Raw genomic sequence first — 10,380 nt, 5'->3', positions numbered from 1 at the left:
ATATACGACAATTGAGTATTAAACCATAGCGGTGTCTTTGGTGTAGTTTGGCACATCCGAATACCAGCTGGCTGTTAGGACTTAGGCCCATTTATGTACAAAAGTATATATTGAAATTAATTAATTAGTTGGATTTCAAGAATTTATTAATCGTAATATTCTTTAATTTTTATTTAATTTGAAATTATTTTAATAGCACAATGTAATGCTATTATATATTTTCAAGAATCAAGTTTTAGGGTTAAGATACACCTCTGTAATCCTTTACTTCATTATTTTTATGGTTCAATGTCAAGTGATTTAACCGTTCAAATTTACTCAACGTAATGAAAATACTATCATATCGAAATTTGATATAAAAGCGAGATTTAAACAATATTTTTTAATTTCAAATTTAACTTATTATCACTTAACTTTTTGAATATAAATTTAATAATAATTTTGTTCGATAAACTACGAAATATATCATTTTTTATATAAATAATTAAAATATTATTCAAATATTTATATGTCGAGTCTTTTCAAGATCTGATTGAAGTTCAGGTAAATAGGATTTCAAATGATTGTTTTTAGAACAATCACCACCGATTTCTTCCACAATTGGACCTTTTTTTTAAGCACCCATCTTCTTTAGTTCCACTTTTCTTTTAAAATATCTAAATATATCTACCAAAATAATAATACAAAAATCAATCGATGGAGAGATAAACAATAAAAATGAGGCAAAAACTTGTGTGAGACGGTCTCACGGGTCGTATTTGTGAGACGGATCTCTTATTTGGGTCATTCATGAAAAAGTATTACTTTTTATGCTAAGAGTATTACTTTTTATTGTGAATATGGGTAGGGTTGACACGTCTCACATATTAAGATACGTGAGACGGTCTCACATGAGACCCACTATAAAAATGAATAAGGAATTTGGAAGAAAAACAAATTTAATTGATGAAGGCTTTGGTTTGGAAGATATTTTATTGTGTCATTAATAATAACTCATGCGTAAAATTTTAAAAGTCTTAAGAATATTTTGTGAATTAAAGGGGGGCAGCTGTCTCCATGGCTCTAAGTGGTGTTAGCATCGATAATACGAAACAATTGATTATACTTTTATACATGAAATTTGGTTTTAAATATAAAAAATAATCATGAGAATATATAGAATTAGCTAAACTTCGGTGGTGTGGTTGATGACTAGTTCAATTAATTTTTTTGAAAAAAAAAATCAACAGTTAAGTTATTTTATATTCCACGTACATATTTTAATAATACATGGATAAATTTATTCAATAAACGTTCTCACATAATCAATAAATTAAATAAAAAAATTTGAATTATCTGATTGAAAATTTAGGGAAAATGATTATACATGACACAATAATATATAATATATGTATAAGGTGAGTAGGTCTCTTGTGAGACGGTCTCACGAATCTTTATATGTGAGACGGGTCAACTCTACCGATATTCACAATAAAAAGTAATACACTTAGCATAAAAAAATAATACTTTTTCATGGATGACCCAAATAAGAGATACGTCTCACAACATACGATCCGTGAGACCATCTCACATAATTTTTTGCCATAAAAGATACACATCAAATCATTTATGTATGTGTTGAATTCAAAGTACATAATGCCATGAAAGAAAGCTCATGTCAAGTAATCTACTAAAGTTTTTATGATATAATTAATGCCTGTGGATTGGATCCATAGTTACTAGTAACTAGACTTGGCTATGATCTAGGTTCGGTCCGGGTTGGATGCGTTGGGTTTTGGCTAACACAAACCTGACCTTTAGCCGGTCATCTTATATAAAAAAATATATTATATTACATTATGTTCAATCATATTTGCTTGTATTTTCTCTGGTCATTATTCCGGATGTTCCATCAATTTCGTCTTGGTCTTCTTCATCATTTTTAATATGTTATGTCTGGCTAACGACTTTTGAAAAATCATTGAGAAAACATTGGGCTTCCAAATTTTTCGTCCTTAAGTTAGAACGACTCTCATCCAATGTATTTCTTTTAATACTAAAAGCTTGCTCTACTGCAACCGTTGAAACGGAGCAAACTAGAATTTCTTTTGCCATTATATACAAAATTGGATATATTTGTGTTTTTTATAACCACAATCAAAAAATGTCGAAATTTTCACATATGTATCACTAGAATCAAAAGTAATGGTAAAATAATTCTCAAGTTCTTGATTGAAACTTTAAGATCCTCATGGACATTTCGTCTGTTCTCTTAATAAAAGTTATACTTTAGTAAGTTTAAAAGTAATCTTACTAGTGATAGTGAATTGTGTTTCATGTGGATCAGTTTGTCCACCATATTTGGTGTTATATTCATTAAAAATATCATATAAATGAGTTTTAATATTAAACAAAATCAATGAGATATTAAGAACCGTTTCAATAACATGATCTAAATATTCATAATATAATGTTAACATTTCTTTTAAATCATCTAATTTAAGTCTAGGATCTAAAACAAAAGCACATAATTTTTTTTCAAAAATTCGTAAAAAAAAATTCCATTTTTCTTTCATGACATAAATACACTGACCTTAAGAATCATCATTAGATTTAATATGTTCACTAAATATACATGCAATGTTGCAAAAATGTATTAGTACTAAATGAGAAGTAGGATAATAAATATCAGATGATTGGTCACTAGCATCATTAAAAACTTTTAAAATTTCACAAATACTAGTGCATATGTTACATTGATTTGAAAGCAAATAAATATCACGAGCTTGAACATGCCATGAAAATATACATAAAAATATGTTTATTCAAAAGATGATAATAACAATTTTCATGTTGAATTCCAACAAGTTGGAACGTCTCGTGCAAACCGTTTAGGTTTCATATAATTTATTTTACAAAATTTGCCCAATTGTTTCATAACTTGGGATGTATTTATAAATAATGAATTGTGTTCCTAATTGGATGAATATGTGATGATAAATTTTTTAATCCATCTTGAATATACAAATTTAAAATATGACATGTGTACTTAATATGAAAAAATTTACCACCTAGTAATGATTTGCATATTTCAGTAAACTCAGAAGTAATATAAGTATTTGCACTAGCATTATCAAAAGAAACTGAAAAAACTAGAGAGGTTAGACCATATTATTCTAAAATAACAATTAATATAAGTTGAAAAATATTGTGTCGTGTATGTTTCTGTTGGAACATTTAATTTTCGTGTTTGATAAAAAAAAATAACAACTGAATTCGAGCATAAACTGAAATCAGTAACCTAAATGATCGCTAGCCCAAAATTATATTCAGCGTAAAAATTAACATATCAAACTGATTAAGGGACTTCTAATTTAATTCAAACCGATAGGCTATCACTTTAAACAAAATCGTTACAAAAACCTTATCGATCAGTGATTAAGGATCATAACATAAAGTTATACAGTTTTTTGTTTATACTGATCAATATTAAGGATCAGAGTAATAGTCTCTCTCAGAAGTCAACTGATACCAGAAAGACGATAAACCGAAAACAAGTAAATTTACAGTCATGAACGTATATTTTTCATATAAGTTAAAATTGAAGATTGAGACTATATATGAGATCAGTTGAACCAGCCAGCGACAAGAATTCTCGACTGAAAACAAAGCCAAATCTCTTAGCAAAAATATTACAAGTCAGATTAAAGAAGAAGCACACACTGATTCGTTATTCATTTGATAATATCAAAGATCATATTAGTTCACAAATTGTTCTGTTTATTTCACATAAGCTGTGAGCAAGGAACTCTATTGTTCTAAATCTTCAGTTTCACCCATATAACGTAACCAGACCGCCTTAAGGTGGTTCCGATCACGGTTCTGGGTCAAACCGACTGACAAGGTTAACAAACACTTTGACCATGGACTGATTCCGCTTCGAGTCTTTGTTTGACCTGGTACGTTCTTGACCAAGTCAGTTTTTGAACAAATCATCGATTTTTGGTCATGAGGAGCTGCTGTCTCATTTAAGACCAAAAGTTGTGTTTTGTTTGTGTATTGCCCATACTCGAGGCTCAAAATTCTTGGGTGTGCATAAAAATTTCGAGCCATAATTTAAGGTTTATAAATGTCCAAATTATGTCGACCCAGCTGCTTTGACAAGTGACAATTTTGCATAATGATGTGTATGTTATTGAAGACTTAATAGATATTTAAATGGATCCATCAATTCATCATCACTTTATTTGTTTGTCATTAGTCGCGCGGGTCTTTTACATTGATAATGTAAGATAACAAAACGAATGCAACCTAATTNATATATTGAGAATTAATTATTTAATCTCGTGATATTAATTAATATTAGAACACAAAATAGTATGATTCAAAATTAATATCCCCAGAATAAATAGTATGATACAAATAATCGTGGAAAAAATTATGATTTTGGTTACGTAAGTTGACATGTTTTTTTTATTTTAATCTTGTAACTTGTTAGTATTAGCTTTTCATCCAGAAACTAGGATTGTTATTTTAGTTTTGATCATTTTTTTTCCAAAAATCATTAAATCTAACAGATATTGCTTATTTGAAATGGATTATCTCTTATGTGGCTCATATGATGGAAATAAAGCTCATATTACACACATTAAAATTCATCTAAATAAAAAAAAGAAAAATAATTTTAAACGACACCCAATATTTCAAAATGTGTGAGAAAAGATTTTCATTTTGTTTATGTATATTTTAATATATGTTTTATTATTGTCACATGAATGGGTGGTCTAAGGTCGCCCTCGAGCTTGTCTACGCTATCGCTCGAGTAGCTCTCGGCTTTGAGCCATGTAAAATATCATAGATGTCAAATAAACAATATTCAATAGATTTAGTGATTTCGGAAAAAAAATCGATCAAAACAAAAAAAAAAAATCTAAGTTAATGAACGAAAACTAAACTCTGAAAAGTTGAAAGACTGAAAATAAAAAAGCAGACAACTTACATGACCAAAATCCTAATTTTCCCGAACCGACCGTGACTAGTGAATATCTCAAAATGATTGGTCCGACGGCAAATCGCAACCGACCAATTTGGTAGGCGGATTGGTTGGATTCAGACCCAGTTGGTCCACACGAATCAATTGTGTTTAATTTAGAGGTCATAATCCCATCTTTCCTTGAAACACAAGTTTGATATTACTCCTATATCGTTTCTTGAATTTTATGAAATTGATATTTTTATGGCACGATAACAAGATTGGCCGTATTGTAGAATGATCCGAACAACTATATATTTTTATATTCCATGGTGATTTCGTGGAAAATTTATAGAAAAAGAAAATCAAATTTAAAATGTATATTGATTAGGGCGATGTTAATATTTTACGAAATACATAATTATAAGGCAAAAAATTGTGTGAGACGGTCTCACTGGTCGTATTTTATGAGACGGATTTCTTATTTTGGTTATCCATGAAAAAGTATTACTTTTTATGCTAAGAATATTACTTTTTATTGTGAATATCGGAAGAGTTGACCCGTGTCATAGATAAAGATTCGTGAGACCGTCTCACAAGAGACCTACTCTAATTATAATTATGCTTTCAAAAAAATATAGGTTGATTTTGTTTTAGGCATTTTTTCCTCCCTATGCTTACGCATTGTACATTAATGACTACATGCATAGTTTAATTTTAAGTCTATGTAATTATAATATTATGTAATCTATGGTTCTAGACTTCTAGTTCAATTATTTGTAATAGATAAATAAATTAAGGGAAGCTTTCAATTTCGGTGTCACGTGTTTGATTGATTCTTTGCGATTTCGATCTTTATGTTATCAAGTCTCTGTTTTAGTATTGCACTTTTATATTTTTGTCAATGTTAATGTTGCGTAAAAACCCCTTCTTATTTTTTTTTGCCAAGAAATTAAACCATAAAAATGATCACACGCTCAAGAACAAAATGCGAAGAAAAATAAAAATTACACCGAGAATTATAATGTTTCGGATGAACTCAGTCCTACTCTACTCAACCCATAGTTCGTTCCATTGTACCTAGGAAAAGTTTACAACGAAGAATCGACTCTCTATAGCCTTACACCAAGAATTATAATATACTAGATTAACTCATCTCACGGATATAAAATCGTGAGACCATCTCATAAAAAACTTACTCATTAGTTTTATTGATGGGAATCATTTATATGTTAAATTTTTTTTTAATTTGATATATAATATAATATCATAATATTTATCATGTAACACAAATTAATATGAAATCATTAGTTTTTATTTTTACTTTCCCAAAGTTAATTATCTTGCAAATTTAATTTCTTCTTTCATTGATATTTTGTTTGTTAACATGATATCACATACGCATTAATGAGTTTAACCGAAAGCATGATAGTTCATTAATTTATATTGTTAAAAAAAAATTCACCTTTTGCAATGTGACGTCAATCAATGGTATTCTTTAATTCGACTTACATCTTAAATTTATCATGTTTCAAAACCCTATATAGGACACATGCCTAAAAGATGAAAATAAAATATTACGGTATTAAAAAATATTTATACCGATATCGTATTGAAAATTTTGGTATAACGAATTTTAGCATACCGATTATATCGAAATATTGCGGTACGATATCTGTATATACCGTTTTNTATATTATTTCAGTACTTCAGATTATACCGAAAATTTCAAATTTCAATCTGTTAGCGTACCAAAAATTTCGGTATCGATACCTTATCGTACCGAAAATTTCGATAAATTCGATATTTTTTGATATGGTAACCTCGATACACCGATATTTTTCTCTACCCCTACTCGTCACGCGTTGTCACGCGTTTTATTATATACAACAAGTTCAATATATAATTAAGTACTTGAAATATGTGGACCGCGTAAAATAACATTGAATTGAAATAGAAGGAGAATAATTACAAATGTTAGGGTTGACAACCGCCAGAATGGTCCAGGCCACGGGATTCTTGTGGGACAAACATGTATCAATTTATTGATATACGGTTCTCTAGAATGGCCCAGCCCTAATTTTTTTTTAATTATTTTAAATTTTTTTTTTTTTACCAGTTTCATTAATTTTTGAGAACCAAACTTCTGATCTTATGTTTTCAAAATATCAAAATTAATTTCTTGGGATATTTATTTTTAGCAGATGGATATGTTATATTACGTTCGTTCGAAGTTTCATCGTGATTAAATGCTTAAATTTGTGTACAAAATTTCTAGTTTCTGTGGTAATTTGTTTGGTGATGAAGATTTAAATTAAAAGTAATAATTATAAGATTGGGAAAAAAAATTCCGATCTAATTCATGCAATTAGATAAAAATCAGAGAGTTTTCACAATCACTAAAAAAGTTATCCTTGGCTTTTGGTTTAATAAAAAAATCATTTTTATATGTTTGTTAAACCCGGATTTTTCTTTAGATTTTGTTTAATTTAATTGAAATCTGGTGAAATATTGATTCAACTTCTAAAAAAGTGATAATATTACAAAGTTATTAATAGAATACTTATTTATCAAACATAATTCATTTCTGATAAAAATTTTTAATAATTTCTATAAAAGAAGAAGTTGTCACAAATATTCTCTTAAAATAAAATATCGTGAATGGAGATGGAACAATTTTACGAGAATTTATTTATTTTTTAAAAAAAATACAAATTTCGTTTTCGTTGACGATTACTTTTGAATCCTAACTCGAGTAAAATGTTGAATCCATGCCCGATTGAGAAGTATACAGTCGTAAGACTAGGAAAAATAACACATTCGATTGATTCAAAGTCCTGTGTAGTTTTGGTTTACTTGATGGGGTAATATCATTTGACTTTGAAAAAAAATTGGTGATAGCTAGAATTCTCTACACATATTGACCTTTGGAAATTCGATGTGCAATTTTACTTGATTTTCTTGGATCTAAATGGAAAAGAATAAGACTGATATTTTTATATATATGGACAAAATAAATATAGAGAAATAAATAAAAAGTCAATGTTGTAGGTTCTAATACCATATTAAATTTAGGTAAAATCACAATTTCCATACTACATGTTATCTTTTTGAAATCTTGATAATTTATGTTATCTTAGTCCTAAATCTTTCGAGTTTTGATAGTTTTAGTCATTTTCTCATCAGAGCATTGATGCGACACTGTAAATATAAATGTCACGTCAGAAAATGATCGAATCGAAATTCCAAANTATAGGATCATAAAAATTGCAAGTTTTCCTTAATCTATATTTATAAAATAGCAAATCATAATTAAAAGGATATGAAGGTACACGTTTCATGAATCTTCTTCATCTACCGAGTTGAATAATATGTATGTGAGATTTCACGAGTCGAGTAAATGCATTTTTCATCTAATCGACCCATCACGTCTCTGTCCTTTCATTTAAAACAGTACTGTGAATTTTTAAATGTTGAAAATTAATAGAAATAATTATGAAGCCAAAGTTGAGAAGTACCAAAAAATATGGAAAACTCTATTTTTGGTCATGTGTGATTGTAAATTAGGTCTTTTATGTCATCAAACTTCAGTTTTAGTCGTGTATATCTTCCGTTTTTTTTTTGGGACAATTTTTGTCTTTTTTCATTGAGAGTGCTGATGTGACATTAGGACGCTATAGCTCCATGCATGTCGGAACAATGAATAAAATTGTTAAAAGAAATAAATATAGTAGACTAATACAGAAACTTGACTATACAGAGAATCCAAATCACAAAAAGACACACATACATGAACAACAATGCAATTTTCCCAAAAATATTTAAGAGCAAGAATTATAATAAATATCTTCAGAAAAATTACTCTTGAAATTTTATTTTATTTTATTTATTTTTATTTGAGAAAGAGGATTCTTTGTATTGAGGAAGTGGAAATTGGTAGTGTGTGACATGCTTGTAAGTTAGCCCACCTGCGAGGACCAACGTCACATGTCTGTATAATGAGACACGGTTTGGCTTTCCATTACGGAACAAAAATGTAGTTCATGTATCTCCAAAGCACATGGGTTACTGATTATGTCGATCTACCAAAGAATTTATATAAATGTGTTGACTTCTGGAAATTAGTATTTTTTTTTGTCTTCCAATAGATTGTTATTTATTTTTGTTCATTTAGCTTGTACGTTTTTCATTCTGGTCAAGTTTTCGATCAAAAACGTTATTATTCATTAGAGCTTTAACATTGTGTCGGGAATGGATGAAGTGTACAATGTCATGTCAGTAATTCAGTGAAAATGATTAAAATTGAATAAGAAGTACAAAATTAGTGGATTAATACTTTGAGTTGACTAAAATTTAAAAACATATATACAAGTTATAGGTTCAAACTTCAAAACTATAATTTTCCTCTTTTTCATATAAATATAATATTTACACTTAGGGCACTAATTGGTCGCTAACCAAGAATAGAGACAGATGAAAGATCGCTTTTTTCAGTATCAAAATGTTGAGTGCTAATTGTTTGAAACCCGTGTCGGTAGCCGGTTACTAAATTAGCGACAAAATTTATTGTCTCGATCTCTAATATAGATAATGATGTCATTAAATTTGGTCTCTAATTTAAAGACTGATGTCATAAAAGCGGTCTCACAAAATATATTACACTACTACAAAAACGGCATTTAAAAACTGTTGTAACTTAGGGTGTTGTTGAAAGTCCGTTCAACGACAACGGTTTTTATGCGTTGTGGAAGATCAAATTTGCGACGGTTCAAATAAAAATAGCGACGGGTATGAATAAAACCGTCGCTAATTACATAAACCGTCGCTACTTCAAATCAGCGACGGTTTTATAACCCGTCGCTAATTTTATAGCAATCACGACCGTCGCTAAATATAGTGACGATCATCTGTCAAGATTTCCGTCGCTAATTTGTTTCGAAAAATAAAAAAAATACTTTTAATAATTTAATAAATCTAAAAGAAACTAATAATCCAAACTAAAATCGTGTAAAAGAAAAAAAATTTTAAGTGTTGTGAAGTAGTAAAATCGTGTAAAAGAGAAAAATTTTAAGTGTCATAAAGTGGTTAGAAAAATTTTACGTGTTGTGTGAAAGTGATAAAATTGTGTAAGAGAAAAAAAATTTTAAGTGTTGTGTTAAGTGATGAAATGGTGTAAGAGAGAAAAATTTTAAGTGTTATGAAGTGGTGAAAAAAATTTTAAGTGTTGTGTGAAGTGATAAAATGGTGTAAAAGAGAAAAATTTTAAGTGTGTGAAGTGTTGTGGAGAAAAATGGAACGAAAATGGAGATATTTATAGACAGTTTGCGACGGGTTTTGGTTAAACCGTCGCTATTGGCGACGGTAAATGATAAACCGTCGCATATTTTTATTTGGCAACGGTTTGGATTTAAACCGTCGCTAAAATTAGC

This window comes from Primulina huaijiensis, chromosome 9, assembly GCF_012295235.1.
Source record: "Primulina huaijiensis isolate GDHJ02 chromosome 9, ASM1229523v2, whole genome shotgun sequence".
In the NCBI taxonomy this organism is placed as follows: domain Eukaryota; kingdom Viridiplantae; phylum Streptophyta; class Magnoliopsida; order Lamiales; family Gesneriaceae; genus Primulina; species Primulina huaijiensis.
Note: the sequence above shows the minus strand (reverse complement) of the source record.